Genomic DNA, 16,801 nt, shown 5'->3' with positions numbered 1-16,801 from the left:
CAGCATCTTAGCTGTAGAGGGCAGTGTCACTGGCCCTCATATGTGGGATCCGAACTGGGGCCCTCTGGCGTCCCAAGCCAGCTCTTAACCAACACGCCACTAGGCCAGCCCTAGCTGAGCCCACTTTTGAGTCTGCAGTCAACTGGTGTCTATGGTCCACACACCTTTCTGGCATTTGACTGGTGATTGGCTAGACTAGCAGTTAGATTATTGGACTAGCCCAGGCTCATTCACATGATCGGGGTCTCAGAGTCAAGTTTACTAAAGCACATTGACCAAAGTAAGTTAGAGAACCAACCCAGGTTCAAAGGATGGAGGAAGATAGTCCATCTTTCGATGGGACTATCTTCAAAGTCACATTGCAAGAATGTGGATAGAAGGAAAGAAGGGATTTGTAGTTATTTTTTGGCAATGGACCTCAGTTATTAATATATCATCCTTGTTCTTAAGGATCTTACAACCTTATTATGGAGACAGAACATAAGTTTTAACAAGTAACTATCTGCCCTAAACATATGTGCCAAAAAGTAAGACAGAATAGTGAGGTATCAGTGAAGTCAGGATTTCTCCACTGAGGATATGGGATTTAGAATGTTGTAGGAGGGGGAACGGCACTGTAAATAGACAAAGGTAGGAGCAAATACATTGTATTAGTTTTCTATTGTTGCCATAATAAATCACCAGAAACTCTGTGGCTTAAAATAACATAAATTTATTATTTTACATTTCTGTAGGTCTGAAGTTTGATATGGTCTCACCAGACTAAAAATCAAAATGCTGAAAGGCTGTTTTCCTTTTTGGAGGTTAGAAAGGAGAATCCATTTCCTGCTCATCTGTATCGATTGGCAGAGTTCAGTTCCTTGCAGTTGTAGACTAAGGTCCATGTTTTCTTACTGGATGTAAACTGAAGATGGTTCCCAGCTTCTAGAGGCTGCCGCTCTCCCTGGCTCATGGCCTCCTTTCTCTACCTTCAGAGCCATCAATGGTGGGTTGAATTTTTCTAGAGTCAAATAGATAATTTCTCTATCTATTTTCCTGTTTTCTTACACTTTTAAAGGATTCATAAGGTTAGATTGGGTCCACCTGGATAATTCAGGATAATCTCCGCATCCCAAGGTCCTTAATTTTAACCTTAATGCAAATTCCCTTCTGTCACATAAGGTAGCATATTCACAGGTTCCCGGGATTATGATGCGACATCTTTGGGGAAGCCATTATTCTGTCTGTCACAGACATGGAAGCAGGACCTGTGTATGGCCATGTATGGCTGCAAAGAAAAAAGTTTAAATAGAGAAAAAGAGATGGGAGGTAAGACTGTACAGGTCCAACTACATTTCTTAAACTTATCCTACTTTGGGACCCATGTTATGACTGGCCTTTTCAGGCCGACGCCTTCCTTGACTACACTTAAAAATCTTAGGCCTCCTTCATGATTCTGAAACTTTTTCTTCATATTATTATTAATAAAAAATGCATACCAAGTTTTAATTTTTGCTATTTGTATTATAAAACAATATTTTTAAATATAAAATTATACTTCAAGTATATGTAAAAAGCTACACATCCTTTCCCCACTTTCTTGATCAACAGGCTTCCTCGTCTCCTCGCCTTTAGTGAAATAGGATCTTTCTGTGAGACAACTCATCTGACTCGCCACATTTCAGCTGACAGCTTTAACCTTGCCTACATCACTGTTAATTCAGGAAGTGACTTGACTTGTCTTTGAAGTACCCCATCATCTTCAGGACATTATATAAATTGCATTTGTTTATGAGAGCCTTTAGCTCATTTTATATGACATGACCATATTTACACACACACACACACACACGCACACACACACACACATAAAAGATTATAATTATACAATGTAGGTTTCTTATTAACTAATAGTATGTAATTTTGTGGAACATCCTGTGCCTGACTAGACTCAAAGTTGAATATTCATTTTTTTTCTTTTTTGGTGAATTTCCCCCACCCGAGTTTGTGTCTGCAGTGTCATTACAGGCAGTATGAAGGACCCATTGTCAGGAATAGCAACAAGCAGCGCAAAAAAATGAAGGCTCTTTGAACCTCCGAGCTGGGGTGGAGATTAAAGGAGAAAGGCTTTGTCTTAAGGACTACCTTCTTTTTTCACAAAAGAAATCAGTCATTCTTTAGTCTGAAAAATGTAGGAAAAAGAGAACTCATTTGAGAGATGAAAATCTGAAAGCATAAAGGAATGGTAATTTGCTGTAGCTAAAAATAGACCCACCTTGATGCATTTCCATCACGTGGGTTGTTAGCAGCGTGTCCAGGCTTCGTCTGCAGAGAGCTGATGTCAGAGCCTGCAGTCAAGAATCAAACACAGTTGGTTTTAATGTGCTTTGCTCCTAAGTGGAACACATTTTAGTGATTTCTCTTTTAGACTCTCCTCACAGAGATAAGGGGAGGCATAATTATTACAGTTTTGGGTACAGTCATTTATAGAAAGACTATCTACCTATGTAAACTAGACGGTTGAAGTCCCTGCCTTTGTGGGACTTCAATTCAGTAGGGAAGAGAAGCACAAAAACAAATAATTACACATGTAGTTCCTTCATTAGAGTTGGTATAAGCGACAAGAAACAAAAATGTGAAGCGCTATGAACATATATAAAAGGAAGAACTAAATTAGTGTGGGGTGTCAGAAAAGGTCTTTCTATGAAAGTAGACATTCAAGAGGCCCGAACAATGAGCTGGAGTTTATCACCTGAAGCTGCGTTGGGAGCTGGAGAGGGAAGAGGATTCCAGGTGCCATCCAGGCAACAATATCTGTGAACTCCAAGGTGAGGACCATATTTCCACATTTCACTTTACCCCCATCCTTAATCTGGAAACTGCAGACCCAGAAGATTCCAGAGTGTCTTTCTAGGTGAAGACAGCCTTTTCTTTATGAAAACCTTCCTGAGAGAAGCAGTCAGCAGCAGGTGACCCCTGAAAGAACAGCTTTCACTTTAAAGAGATAAGCACAGAGCTAATGTTTCAAATCAAGTTTTTAATTTCAACAAACATCTTACATCTAAACATTTCTTTTTTAAAATTTTTATCATCAAGCCAATCTCTGGCATGATTGTTCACCTAGCCTACACTGAACTTCAGTTCCAACGGGCACACCCTGAAACATGTCATCACCTAGAACAAAATCTTAAAATTCAAATAGCTCCTCTTTGACCACAATCTTGTGTCCTTCCAGATTGCCCCTTGGACACTGTGTCTGCACAAGTTCTTTGATTTTATTAAGATGTCTCTCCACTCCTTGAACTCTCCATATTTTCTCAATACCCTTCTCTCTGTCTTTGATTTCTTTCTGATCCAACGTGGACAATGTAGTCCGTCACATCAAATCCTCTTGACAACACCCTCATCTCTACTTGACCCATTGTATTTTCTCTGCACTCAACTGGCATGAACCCAATCATCCCATCCAAATGTTGGCCCTCTACCTGCCTGTACCAAAGCTGATGAATGTTTATGGAGGGTCTTTGCACTATATTCACAGAGGTTGTCAGGAAGCTAGTAAGTTCAAATTCATGTTCACTGACTCCAGTCTCAGTGCTCTTAACCTTCACTAAAATGGCAAGGAAAGATTTGTCAAGTCTGTTTCACTTCTGGCTTCATTTTGTGATGTCAAAATACGTTAGTCCATTTGCACGGACAGATTATCATCTCACTAAAACAACTAAAGGCTTCACAGTAGTTTTGATAGGCTTAAGCTGGGAAATAAAAATATTTCTGAGATTTGAACTCTCGGTGAACTACACATATTTTTAGCAGGCCTTTGTGGGTATTTAGCAGAGCCTGTTACTGTTTTTGATTAAGACTGGAATTTCAGTTGCATTTTGGATTTTCAAAATGCATTCCTATTGTTTTCTTTTCCTTCCTCCTCTCCTCACCACTGCTGCCTGCCTCTGCATGATAACTCTTTCAGGTAGATACTATGGGTTACCAGACCAGATTCACATGCCTCTCAGAGACTGTGGCATCAGCAGCTCTGGCAGCAATGTGCCAGTTGGCTGGTCATCCCTCTGAAACCTTCCCACGCAGACTTGTTTCAGATGTAGCACTGAAAGGAGAGACTCTGGTTGGAAGGAAGTCATAAATAAAAGTGACAGCTTGTAATTTCCTCATGTCTTTTATTTTGATATTTGCAAGTGGATTATTTGAGATGCTAGTAGGACTCTCCACATCTGTCCCTTTGAAGAAGAAGCACAGTTTACTTCTCTTTCCCTGATTTTCAGAGTAGTTATATTCTCCTTAACAATTACATGCATTTATTCAAATGTGCTGTTTATCACAAGTCCTGTCTTGCACATCACCTCAGCAATAAAGTGTCTCTATTAATTTTCACACTTTAGGAAGAGAAAATTTGTGCGTTTTTATACTGGCATATAAAAAGAAGTATTAGTGTAGCATTGAAGAATGCAGATGGGTTAGTCAAATTCTCTGACAAAGGAAGAGCTCATAGAGATCTGACTGACATGCATTCTTCAATGCTATAAGTTAACGTCTATTTTTATGGAAAGATAGTTCATGCTCATGGACAGGAAGACTCCATAATGTCAAGATGTCAGTTCTTCCCAACTTGATCAATAGATTCAATGCAATCACAGTCACAATCCCAGAAGTTATTTTGTGAGTATTGACAGATTGATTGTAAAATTTATATGGAAAGGCAAAAGACCCAGAGCAGACAACACAATATTGGATTAGAAGGACAAAGTCGGAGAACTGACACTATGCAACTTTAAGATTTTCTATAACGCTACACTAATCAAGCTAAATTTGACATTGGTTAAAAAAAAAAAGACAGATCAATAGAACAGAATAGAGAGTCTAAGAATAGACCCTCAGAACTATATGCAATTGACCTTTGACAAAGGATCAAAGACAATTCAATGGAGAAAGGATAGCCTTTTCAACAAATGGGCCTGAAATAACATCCATCTACAAACAAACACACACACACACACACACACACACACACGCACGCACGCACGCACGCACGAGGTCGGACAATAAAGTTCTCAAACTCATTCTAGAAAAAGTGCTACATACATCATTGCTGAATATCACTATGGTTACCTTTGAAGTACTTCCCTTGGGAAGCTATGCACCAATGCCAGAGCCTAGTCTGTCCTTCAAAGCAATTTTGGAACTCTTTTTCTGGAATGGCCATCAGGGCTGTCGTCATATTACCCTTGATGTCCTGAATGTCATCAAAATGTCTTCCTTTCGATATTTCCTTTACCTTTGGGTAAAGAAAGAAGTCATTGGGGGCCAGATCAGGTGAGTAGGGAGGGTGTTCCAATACAGTTATTTGTTTACTGGCTAAAAACTCCCTCACAGACAGTGCTGTGTGAGCTGGTACATTTTCATGATGCAGGAACCATGAATTGTTGGTGAAAAGTTCAGGTCATTTAACTTTTTTATGCAGCCTTTTCAGCACTTCCAAATAGTAAACTTGGTTAACTGTCTGTCCAGCTGGTACAAATTCATAATGAATAATCCCTCTGATATCAAAAAAGGTTAGCAACATCATTGCAACAAGTTCACTTGTTATATGTAAGACTTATGCCTTTCACAAAAATTAATTCAGAATAAATCATAGACCTAAATGTAAAACACAAAACTATAAAATGTCTAGAATATAGCACAGGAAAAAGTCTAGGTGCATTTAGGTTTGGTGATGGTTTTTTGGATCAAAACTTAAAAGCACAATCCATGAAAAAAATTCATGAAAAAATTAATAAACTGGACTTCATTAAAAATAAAAACTTCTGCTCTATGAAAACCACTGTTAAAAGAACGAGAAGAGAAGGCACAAATTGAAACAAAATATTTGTAAAAGACATATCGATAAAAGACTGTTATCTAAAATATGCAAGAACTCTTAAAACTCAACAATAAGAAGCCAAACAGCCCAATTAAAAAATGGGCCAAAGACCTTGGCAGACACCTCATCGAAGAAAATAGACAGATAGCAAATAAGCATATGAAAGATGCTCAGCATCATATGTCATTAGGAAATTACAAATTAAAGCAACAATGAGATACCACTACATACCTGTTAAAATGGCCCAAATCCAAATCACAACACCAAATGCTGACAAGAATGCTGAGTTGAAGGCAAAATGGCACTGCCACTTTGAAAGACAGTTGGGCACTTTCTTACAAAACTAAAGATACTCTTACCATATGATCCAGCGATCATGTTCCATGGTATTGACTCAACTGAGCTGGAAGCCTGCACATGAATGTCTATAGCAGCTTTATTCATAATTGCCAAAAATTGAAATGTCCAGGTTGCTCCCGAGAGCCCCTACTTCTTCTGAGGTTCAACCTCACTCCAGTAAACTCTTGGAATTTCAGTCCTCTGCTTTCATCAGCCATCCTCAAAAGCTTAGATTTGTGCCTCCCGGGCAACTTTTCTTCAAGTGTGTTCCTCAGTTTTAATTCATGGAACAATCATCAGTCAAAAATGTCATTCATCTTTTACAAAGAGAAAAAGAATTTTAAAATGGGCCCTCTTCACTCTTGTTGTTGTTGTTGTTGTTGTTGTTGTTGTTTTTTGCAAGAAGTGCTAACATTTCCTAGTGACTCTGGTCACTCTGTAGGGACAAGTTGATTTGTCTCTTCTTTGAACCCTCTCATCTCCTATGAAATGAGAGAGGCCACACTTATCCCTGTAGCATTCTCTCCTTTAATAAAAAGGAGGTCTTTTTTAGTAACATCAAGGGATATTTTGATTGAGTTCATAGAAATTGTCCTTGGTCATTGAACTTAATGATTCTGGATACCCCGAGTCACTTAATACCCTGCTGTGGATTTATTGTCCACTAACTAACTGACACTCTTTCTAAACCTAATTACTCTGTGGTTTCAATTGTGCAATTATAAAACCCATTCCATATAATATGAATGGAAGTGTGGTGACTGGCCTCAATTGCTTTGGCTTACCTCTTCCAGTGTACCAGGCTGGGACCATCTTTCATTTTGGGAGAATTTCTGATCCCTAAAATCTGCCTATTGGTCCAGTGGTTAAATACAGATATTTAGAGGTGATCTGTAGAAATATGGCCCATCTCCCTAAAAACATAATTGATATTTTGGGCAGATTTCCTTTGGACTGGGAACCAGGGTGTGAAATACTATGTCTGTAACATTACATATTCATTTAGAATTCAAATGTGTATATAAAACTGTGAAACTATAAAGATGTGGAGTGATTTTTAAGTGGCTGACAGGTAGACTCATTTGGTGAAGTTAAGCAGGACTCTCAGGGGAGGGTGGGTAGTGGGGGAAGACAATGAGATAAAAACATAAGTATCATAAAGATGGTGTTAAACAAAGTCACCAAGAGGAAAAGGGGAAGAGAGGAGCAGAGAGAGAGAGGTCTGGTGGTCCCAAGAAGGCAAACCAACATTGCCGGGGCCAGGCCATAGGAGAGGCTGGAAGTAAATGCTCAAAAACCTGGGCCGTCTCCTGCGTCAACCAGAGGGCTTAAAGTCTGTGGGAAGCAACACAGACATCGTGACTATGTAACCCAGAGAAGTTCACTTCATAGGCGTGTGGTTCTAGATTACAGGATAACCTGACACGCACTCCCTGGTATCAAGCTCCTCCCCTTAACTCACCCCTATCCTCAACTCCTTCCTGCTCTGCCTCCCCCACCCTTTTCCCTATGCTGCCTCAGGTCACATTGAACCTGTATTTGCCTCTATTTTAACAGGGGTTCTCAACCTTTCATGGGGGGTCACCTAAGACCATCGGAAAACACATATTTTCGATGGTCTTAGGAACCGAGACACGGCTCCTCTATCCGTCTCCAGGCCCACATACGAGTACTCGGTGACCCCTGTGAAAGGGTCGTTTGACCCCCAAAGGGGTCGCGACCCACAGGTTGAGAACCGCTGATTCAGCACGAGGGAAAAAATACTAAAGACAAGTAGGACTTAATGAAGGTTTTCCCTCTTAAGTAAATTGAAATGCAGACACTTTGGAGAGAAAATCCTGTGTTGAAGAAAGATAATAAGAGAATTGCTTTATTTCTGTGGTTCTCTGGACTCTCTCCTCTGAACTGGGGAGGTGAGGCTGAGCCCCATGTTTGTTTGGATGGTGAAGCTCCAGGGACTTCTGTTGAACAGACTGTTCCTGATTCTAGAGCAAGACTGCTAAGAGTACAAAGTTCAGCCTTTAAAATAATAACATCTCTCTGGACAAGTGTCTCTCAACTGGGTGAAAGGCCTTGTATATTGGAATGAGACAAAAGGTGACTGCAGGATTTTGAACTTGAGCCAACAGAGAGGGTTCCAGGGAGTTGCTTTTATAGTTTTTTGATTTTTGTTTTTAGGAGAAAAATGAGTTTTTATAAGTTGACTAAATTGTCAGCAGATTCTCAGTTGTTTTTGTCACATGTGGATAGTGTCTGACAAAACAGAGAACCGATCAAAACTAATGATTGCCAGGGGCCCTGGACACAACCCATTGTCTCTGTCTCAATCACTTTTGAGTTTGCACGGAAACATATCAATTAGGGTAATTGAAATGTTATTATAATCTGTGAAATCCTGGGCAAATTATTTGCTTTTCTGAGTCAGTTTTCTTTCTGTAAATTGGGACTAGAGGTCTGAGGTGAGAAATAAGAGCTAAAAGTGAAAACCCTAGTACACAGGAGGCACTCAATAAATGCTAACACCTTCCTCCTTTCTTCTCATTAATTAGTGGACTTCTTCAACCCTTTCTCTTTGTAGACTTGTAAGTAAGAATGACCTAAGGAACGTATACATGCTGATCTGTTCTGATAAAAGAGAAAGATTTGTTTATTTCACTGATGTTCACGGGGTGCTTTTCCTGTGAAGGTGCTTGCTAGGCAGTAGGGAAATGATGAAATTATACACTGTACCTTCCATGTCCTCAAGGAGCGTCCAGTGTCGTCGAGAGGATAAGACAGGACATGATGGGTGTTCAGTAAATGGGTAAATACTGAACACTCTGGGGATGTATAGGAAAAGTAAGGTCATTTCTGGTTGGGCTAAGCATAATGTAGGGGACGGAATGGAACCGGCGTTTACTGAGTGCTCGCCAAGTCCCAACAGTGTGATATGAGCTTGTATATGTTATCTTATGTAATCCTCACAACAATCCTGTGTAGTGCATAGTCATAAACTCATTTTGCAGGTTAGGAAACTGAGGCTCTGAGAAGTTAAGGAACTTATCTGAGATCAAACCATTAGTAAGTGGTGAAGTTGGGATGCTATACCAGTTTTATCTGACATCTCTGCTCTTTTCTCCACCCCACACTACTCAAGGTATTAGGGACACATGGTAGTTCCAGACAGTGTGCCCATTTTTCACAGGGGGAGAATGTGGAAAGGGTAGAGGGTCCTCTCTCTTGCAGATTAGAGAAGACAGTGGAGAAAGTTGTGGGACAGGACAATGTATTTTCACTTCTGGTCATGGAATTTCATCAAGACACCATTCCCGTGAGGCAGACCCATCCAACAATTGAATGTATAACACTATTTGGACAATGTAGGATCCATCTAGGACTTCTGTAGGAAATACCACTGATTAAAAAAAAAAAAAGAGGCTCTGCTATTGACTTACTGGGTCTCCAAGAGCCCAGGACTGTGATAGTTCTCACTTGTCCCTGCCAAGCCCTTTTTTGTAATCCTTTAGGCTCCAAATGAAAGAATTTTTTGTGGTGGTTGTTTCATTTTTAAGCAATCTGTTGACTTTTCTCCTTCTTATTGTTTTTCTGTTTAGCCTCCAGGGACAGAGAGTCTCTCCGGACTGTTTGGAGCCTCTCCAGGAATGCTAATCTTCTTTGAAGGGGGTCGTTCTGCAGAGGGGAAATGCTTGCTTTTCTAAAATTCCTCCTTAGGGAGGCCATCAGCTGCCTTTATTTTTGCACAGTCAGGGAAATTTCATCCTCAGATAAAAGATTTGAGAATAGTTGGCTGTGATTTCCTAGAAGATTTCACAAGGACAAACGTGGAGAACATAGTCACCCCATTACCCAGGAGCCAAGGTCTCTTTGTTTACACCCTTTGTAGCTTTTCCTGCATTCCTAATCTATTTATCCCAATCTCATGCCCTGTGCTGAGTCTGGAAGGAATCATAGCCACTGAAAGTGTGCCTGAAATAATCTATAGGGAATCAGTATACAATGAAATTTTTTCTTTCACTCATTAATTTGTTAGTTCATTCATTATGCATTCATCTGAGTAGAATTTTCTGTTAAGAAACATTTGTTACATAACATCATTGTTTTTCTAACCACAAGTCATGGAAAGGGTGCCAACTTCCTGTGTTTTGTTCCTCTGAAGACATGTAAAAGCAGGGTTTCTAAAGAATTAAATAATGTGATGAATGGTTATCTTTACCCTCCATCAGGTGATTCAAACCCATTTACTGTGGAAACATTTGACCCTAAAGATGAACCAGTTTTCTTTCCAGCTCTGCTCTCCTCTCAGGATCTGTGAAAGATTGAAGAAGAATTAAGAGGGTGTAAAGAAGTGGACAACTAATGGGTTCACGCTTAAGTGTGCTAGCTAGAATCCAAGTTCAGCCAGCACCCAACCAGGACAGGGCCCTCTCTCTGGCAAGTGCATCTTACTGAGGGTTGTGTGTGGGTTGGTCTAATTTAGGTGTGGGTTGGTCTAAACACACAAGTCACCTGGTGTGTTTTTCTTGTTTACCACACCTCCATTAGTCAAATAGTAGCATCATATGGTGTTTATATATTCATAAAAGTTTTGTCTCTAATTATGTCCCTAATACATCCTCAGGAAGAAAGGATGTGATACCAAAATTGTAAAGAGAGTACATCAAAAATGTCATTATCAATGGTGTATCATATATAAAGAGAGCATTTGCTTATACCCTGAGGGGATGTAAGGGAGATTTTATACACATTTATCAAATCAAATGTCAGTCAGAATACCATTTTGAAATAGAAATGACGCAGTGCCGTGAGCCAGCTTCAGGCAAATGTGTGAAATAAAGTTGCTATGTGATGTCTCCCAGCATTTCTGTTTTCCCGCTCCCCCACTTTGATAGTACCCTATCTTTCCTCACTATCCCATGGTCATCTCTCTCTCTCTCCTCTTCCTTACAAATCTCCATTATCCAGAAATGATCCAAAACTTATTCCCTCTAAGGGAAAGGGATGACTCAATTTGCTATTTCGCTCATAGGACTTTGAGTGGAAAAGAAAAGGAATGAAGAGCTAAATGCAGCTTCCATGCATCTGGGAACTCGGTGGGAGTGTCTGTAAGGGATGAGAGATCCCTGTGTTGCGGGAACCCAGACAAAGAGACAGGACACCAAGGCGTGGGAAGCAACTGTTATTAGTGCCGGCACTGGCTCAGCGGATTCACATCCAGAGGCTGAGCGCCCACTCAGGTGGGATTTGGGGTTATATACCCCTGAGGTTTCCAGGTTGGTAGTTAAGATTTATTAGGACATGTGGCTACTGTGCCAGTTCCTGACTGGTCCACGGGTGAGGTAGGAACTTGGAAATACTACACGGGGAAGTCTTGATGACCACACAGTCTAGGAATGTCTTTGTCCGAAGCCCGCGCAAAATCCTTGGTGACCACATGGTCTGGGAGGGCTTTTGTCTAGGGCCCACTGCCACACCTGGAGTCCCCAGCATCAAGTGGCTTAGGTGAGCTAACTCACCCCTCTTTTTTGACGTCTCAGCAGTATCTGACGTCTTGTCAATTCCCTTTATAAAGCCCCCTTCTCTCTTGGATGTCCTGCTATCATACTTTACGGTTTCCCCCATCTCACTGTCTCAAGCATCTCAGATTCTTTTGATGGGTTCATCTCTAGTCAACCTCCCCTCAGACATCAGACTCAGACCCTCTTCTTGCTTTATATTCTCCCCCTAGGGAGTCCATTCTCATAGCTTTAAAAACCATCTTTGTAAAGATGACTTATAAATTTTTAGATCTAGTCCTCTGACCTCTAGACTCATTGAGAGTGGCTTCCTCTTCACCGAGTGTCCTTCACATGTCTAGATTGTACATCTAATCATTCTAAATGAGAATTATTTTGGATGTTAATCCTTTATTAGCTATATGGTTTGCATACATATTTTTTTCATTCCACACATTGCCTTTTCATTTTGTTGATTGTTTGTTTTGCATTTGCTGTGTAGACACTTTTTAGTTTGTAGCCCCACTTGTTTATTTTTCTTTTTGTTGCTTGAGCTTTTGGTGTCAAGTCCAAAAAAATCATTGGCAAGATCAATGTCAAGGAGTTTTTCCCTTATGTTTTTTTCTAGGGGTTTTATGGTTTCAGGTCTTATGTTTAAAGCATTAATCAATTGTGTGTGTGTGTGTGTGTGTGTGTGTGTGTTGTAAGATAAGAGTGCAGTTTCATTCTTTTGCATAGGTATACCCACTTTTCCCAACATGATTTTTTTGAAGAGGCTATCTTTTCCCCCTTGTGTATTCTTGATGTACTTTTTATAGATCAGTTAACTGTATATGTGTGGATTTATTTCTGGACTCTCTATTCTGTTCCATTGGTCTATGAGTCTGTTTTCATGCCAGTACCTTACTGTTTTGATTACTATAGCTTTATATTGGGTTGTTGGAAAAGTCATGATGCATTTTCGCAATGAAAAACATAGAAAAAATATGTCATGACTTTTCCGACAACCCAATAGTATAGTTTGAAATTGGGAAGTATGATGCCTCTAGTTTTGTTCTTCTTTCTCAAGAAGGCTTTGGCTATGCAAGTTCTTTTGTGAGTCCATATGAATTTTTTTTTTAAAGATTTTATTGGGGAATTGAGGGAGGGGAACAACATTGGGAAATCGGGGAATGGTAACAGACAAGTTGCTGTCCTTTTGTTCTTCACTCTAGTTGTGGAGGATGTCACTTCACTGGCCCATGTTGGTATTATCATTGCGCTTTTCCTGGGTGAGGCAGTCGTTCACCGGCCGTTGGACGGCTGCTCACAGCAGCTCACACCCGCTGCCAGCCAGCCCCACTGCAGCCTACGCTGTTGCTGGCGACTCATGGCAGCCCAGATCCAGGTGGAGCTGTTGTTCATCATCTAAGCTGTAGAGGGCGCAGTGTCACTGGCCCTCATGTGGGATCTGAACCCGGATCCTGCTGCTAACTCCTAAACAATGTGCTACTCGGCTGGCCCTCCACATGAATTTTAGAATTTTTTTTTGTGTGTGAAAAATGCTATTGGAATTTTGATATTGAATCTCTAGTTCCCTGGGTAGTATGGCGATTCTAACAATATTAATTCTCCCAAATCATGAATATGATATAGCCTTTCATTTATTTGTGTCTTCTTCAATTTCTTTCATCAATGTCTTTTAGTTTTCAGTGCACAGATCTTTCTCAAGAGCAAAATCAAATAACCTGACTAGAAAATGGGCAAAGGATATTTATAGACATTTTCCCAAAGATTTTTCTGACAGATATAGTGCTCAACATCACTAATCATCAGAGCAATGCAAATCAAAACCACAGTGAGATATCATCTCACACACGTTAGGATGGCTATTATAAAAAAGACAAGAGATAAGTATTGGTGGGGGTGTGGAGAGAAAAAAACCCTTGTACACTGTTGGTGGGAATATAAATTGATATAGCTATTATGGAAAACAGAATGGAGGTTCCTCAAAAAATTAAAAGTAGAACTACCATATGGTCCAGCAATCCAATTGCTGGGTATATATACAAGGAAATTAAAATAAAATCTCAAAGAGATATCTGGACTCCCATGCTCATTTCGGTACTATTCACAATAGCTAAGATATGGAAACAACCTACAAAGTGTTTGTTCATGGATGAATAAGAAAATATGTCACACACACACACAGACAGACACACACACACATTGGAATATTATTCAGCCATAAAAAGAAGGAAATTCTGCCATTTGTGACAATATGAATGAACCTGGAAGATATGCTAAGTGAGATAAATCAGACAGAGAAAGACAAATATTGTGTAATCTCACTTATGTGTGGAATATAAAAAAGTCAAGCTTATACAACCAGAGAGTAGAATAGTGATTATCAGGGGCTGGGGGTGGAAATGAGGAGATGTTGGTTAAAGGGTGCAACTTTCGGTTATAAGTTCTGGGATCTAATGTACAGCATGGTTATTATAGTTAATAATACAGTATTGTGAACTTGAAATTTGCTGAAAGAGATCTTAAGTGTTCTCACCATACCTAAATAAATAATAAATAAATAAATACATGCATAAATAAATAAATAAATAGTTGTGGGAGGTGATGAATGTATTAAAAGACTTGATTGTGGTAATCATTTCACAATGAATACACATCACATTGCACGCCTTGAATATATACAATTTTTGTTTGTCAATTATACCTCAATAAAGCTGGGAAAAAGTTTTTAAATAAAGATAAAGATTACCGAGAGTGAGAGAGAGAGAGAGAGAGAGAGAGAGAGAGAGAGAGAGAGAATTATTATACGTCAATAATAATTCAGAGAACTGGAAATGTTTGTAATTAAAAGGAGAAAAATGTAAAAATGTTGGTAGCTGTGGTTATAGAAACACGTAAAGCTTAATTAATAGAAGTAAAATATTAATTTATCTGATGAAGTTGAATACAGTGTTATGATGAATAATCTAGCCTTTCTATCTGTTCTTTGATTTGAATTATATTGTCACAATGGGTATTGTGGAGAGATGTTCATCAAGTTTCCCCCCTCTTACACACACTATCAATGTGAGAGTTCACTCTTACTCAACCCCACCAAGTAATCTCTTAATATTGGTTGAAAAATAGCTTTATCCATTTAGACTGACCTTTATTTTTAAATGATAGGCATTAGAAATCCAATTAGGAATTCAATTAAAATATAATTTTGCTAACCTCTATTAGATGGCTTTCTAAGCTCTAGGAATAATATTAGAGCCCTCAGCTCATCAAAGACAATAAGAATACTCATGAGACTTTCGAGAAAGAAAAAAATTTAACAAGCACAATACAACTACTATCTTTGTTTTGACCCCCATCCCTCAACATTTCTTGTTATATTTCTGCAACAGCTCTCTATTTAATTACCTTGTCTCCATTCTCTCTGTCCTCTATTCATCTTTTATACAGCCATTGGAGTGATGTTTTAATAACACACATTTGATTCCATTATTCTCCAACACGTGCCCTTAATATCCATCACTGGCTCCCTGTTACCCTCAAGATAAATCTGAACTGGACTCTTGTCATGGCATAGAGGGTCTTTCATGACTTAGATTCCACTTATTTCCTCAAACTTACGTCTCTTTGTTTCACATTTTACATTCATAATAGATACAGCCATATCGACAACCTGAAATTCCTAAAATTATTTTTTCACACCTCTTTACCTTTGTGTCTGCTGTTCCCTTCCCCTAATACACTTTTCCAGAGTAAGTTTCTTATCTTTTATAAATCAGCTTTGAGCATTGCCTGCTGGTTTTGTTTCATGGCAGATGCTGTGAAGCTATGTGTTCACCAAACCGCACTTCCTTTTCCCTCTGGAATCAATTAGACTGCTTTCCCAGTCTCCCTCTAAGTTAGGTATGGCCTCGTGACTGAGATCCGATGAAAGTGGCCTCCAGACCTGACCTCTACAACCTCCTGGATAATACTCTGTGCTCTGTCCAGTTCATCATCTGGCCAGATGCAAAGGCTCCGGTGGAGGACTCCAAGGTCCAAGGGGAGAGCAGAGCCACTAGATTGAAGGAGCCTGCTCATCACTGGGCCACCTGACTAGCAACACCCATGAGGACTACAGCCTGAGCAAGGAATAAACTTTTGTTGTGTTAGGTCCCTGACATTTGGGGCTGGTTGTTATAGCAGTTATCCTATAATGACTAATACACTTCCCGTGGTGCCTTCTTCCTTCTAAAGTCCCTACCGCTCTGACAAAGTTATATGAATAAAGCATCTCTCTCTTCAGGTCTAAGAGTGGTTTATTGATCTAAATGAGAAGGAGAAAGTTTCTTTTCTCATAGAGTTCACATTTGGGTGGGGAAGACAGATAAGGAATACTTAATAAAAAATTTGAAGTATAATTTCAGTCAATGCTAGTGCTGCAAAGTAAGATAAAGCTGGCTAAGGGGGTGGAGAATGAAGGGTGAAGGGGGTCTATTTTATAATGTAATCAGGGAAAGCTTTTCTGAGGATGTTACTGTATTTCCCCATGTATAAGCTGCTCCCATGTATACGACGCACCTTAATTTTGGGGCCTGAAATTTGAAAAAAATGTATTACATAAAGTTATTGAACTCAAGTTTTATTCATCATAAAATTCATACAACGCCTCATCACTTGTGGGGAATGCAAGTAAAAAACTCTACAACCACTGTATAAGACGCACCCAGTTTTTAGACCCCAAATTTTTCAAAACAGGGTGCATCTTATACATGGGGAAATACGGTATATTGAGCATTGAACTGAATGAAGTGAGAGATAAGCCACATGAAGTTTAGGGAACTAGAAAGGGAACTAGAAAGAGTTAAGGACATGATGTGGCAAATGGCATGGTTATTTACTCGTATATCGGGAATATCAATAGCATAAGCCAGAGAAAGAGGCCAATATGGCAGGAGTGGAGCGAGTAAGAGGGAGAGAGGCAAGACGGAGTTCAAATAGGTAGGGAGGAGCCTCAGATCACAGAGGGCTTGGAAGGGCCTAGGATTTCACTCCAAAGAAAACAGGGAGTCACTGGAGGATTGTGCATAGTCGGGTGACATTTTAAAACGATCACTCCAGCTACTGTGTTGAG

The 16,801-nt window shown here is 39.7% G+C and overlaps 1 long non-coding RNA gene across 1 annotated transcript; it reads right to left on the bottom strand.

The window, feature by feature from the left end:
* Positions 1 to 740: 740 nt before the first annotated feature.
* LOC109371360 (uncharacterized) lies at positions 741 to 2,951 on the bottom strand. The gene is made up of 3 exons (XR_002121863.1): positions 2,732 to 2,951; positions 2,255 to 2,327; positions 741 to 1,267 (listed from the first exon to the last, which is right to left on the bottom strand). It is a non-coding gene; the product is annotated as an uncharacterized LOC109371360 (long non-coding RNA).
* Positions 2,952 to 16,801: the final 13,850 nt, after the last annotated feature.

The sequence above is a fragment of the Hipposideros armiger genome, unplaced genomic scaffold, assembly GCF_001890085.2.
Source record: "Hipposideros armiger isolate ML-2016 unplaced genomic scaffold, ASM189008v1 scaffold_563, whole genome shotgun sequence".
Classification (NCBI taxonomy): Eukaryota; Metazoa; Chordata; class Mammalia; order Chiroptera; family Hipposideridae; genus Hipposideros; species Hipposideros armiger.
This window is presented reverse-complemented; position numbering and strand designations above follow the sequence as displayed.